Genomic DNA, 1,646 nt, shown 5'->3' on the forward strand with positions numbered 1-1,646 from the left:
AATCTTCAACAAATTAATAACCTACACAAGTAACAGAGGGTTAGTAAAAAAATGAATAATCAAAGCCCATTATTACTCAATCGTGGTCAGAAAACACTTAATTCATGCTTACCGAGACGGATTGTGTGGGCTGGTAAACTAGGGTTAGGAATTTTGAGATTAAGCTGGTAGATATTCTGGAACGAGAGCAAGTGTGGAAGGAGAGACAAGTGAGAGTGATGAAAATTTCACTAACTCCCTCTTTTTTACATTTTTGAAAGTGGGTTTTAAATGCATTTTGTCATGTAGTGAGTTAATAGCTGTCAAACAGTAACATTATCCATTAAACATATTCAAATTTAAAACCTTGCTCGATAAAGTTCATTTAGTAAACCTTGCTCGGAAAATTAGTTATTCAAAAAGCTTACTCGGTATTTCCACATTCATAAAGCTTACTCGTTCTAGAGTTATTTTAGACTTTTAGAAATAAAGCTAAGTAAAATGAAGGAAGCTTACTCGAGATACAAGATTGTTCAAGAAATAAATCACAAGACTAATAATCAAGTATACATCATCAAATAGGAAACCTTGCTAGGAATCAATTAAGAATCCCAAAATAATATCTTAGACATATTCCTAATTGTCAAACTTGCTCGAATGTCTGACTAACTCAAACCTTACCCAAAAATGTATAAATAGTTAGCAAATATTCATTCAAGTAAACTGTTATACATAGTGTGCTCGAGACACTTTTGGATAAGCAAAGTGTGCTAGAAATGAGTTCTAGACACAAAGTGTACTCAAAAAGCAAAAATTTGAATAATTTACCAAGTATGTTGAGAGAACACTTGAGAATTATAAAGTGTGCTCGAAACATAAGGTGTGCCCGGGAAACTAGGTTTTCCCGAAAACACTTGTAATTTCAAAGAAACATATTCAAATTCACATAATCATAAAGTGTGCTTGAATTTAAGTTTATTTGAACATAATAAGATAAATTCAATTACACACTCAAAATCACAAAGCTTGATAGAATGAATTCAAACAGTTAACCAATCACATAAGTGTGCTAGACAGTCTAAAAACATTAAAGGTTGCTGGAAGTAACATGTTCAATTGCCAAGCTTGCTAGACTAACTTACAACAACCTATAAAAAGTTAAGTGTGCTAGAAGGTTCAATAATCAACAAAGCTTGTTGGTGAACAGTATAATCAAACAGATCAAATAGATTACTAGTAACAGTTATACTCTCAATCAAAGCACTCAAGTATGCTGGAAAGTCTTGACTAGATAAAAGCTTGCTAGTAATCATCATATTCAGACATAATCAAATATCAAGCCTGATCGGAAGGTTAAAATTTCAAGTTAAGTAGTAAACTCTACCCGAAAAGTGTAAAAACTTCAAAGTATGCTCGAAAAGGATAAACATAGACCAAAATGTCTAAGTATGCTTGAAAAGGTTTCAAAACATCAAACCTTACTCGAAAATACATATTCAAGCCTTTTGAAGGTAAAATGTAACTCTTTTTGACTTAAACCAATTAGCAAACATATTTTTCATTAAAGATCATTGTTTAAGAGCAAATGGTGCATTCAGAGATCAAATTTCAGTTATGTTTCCTTGCGAAACATTTTCTATCTTATTCTGAAAAGGTGTCAAGAATGG

The sequence above is a fragment of the Bidens hawaiensis genome, unplaced genomic scaffold (genome assembly GCF_021521415.1).
Source record: "Bidens hawaiensis isolate Kalapana, Puna unplaced genomic scaffold, B.hawaiensis_p1.1 tig00419374_1, whole genome shotgun sequence".
NCBI lineage: Eukaryota > Viridiplantae > Streptophyta > Magnoliopsida > Asterales > Asteraceae > Bidens > Bidens hawaiensis.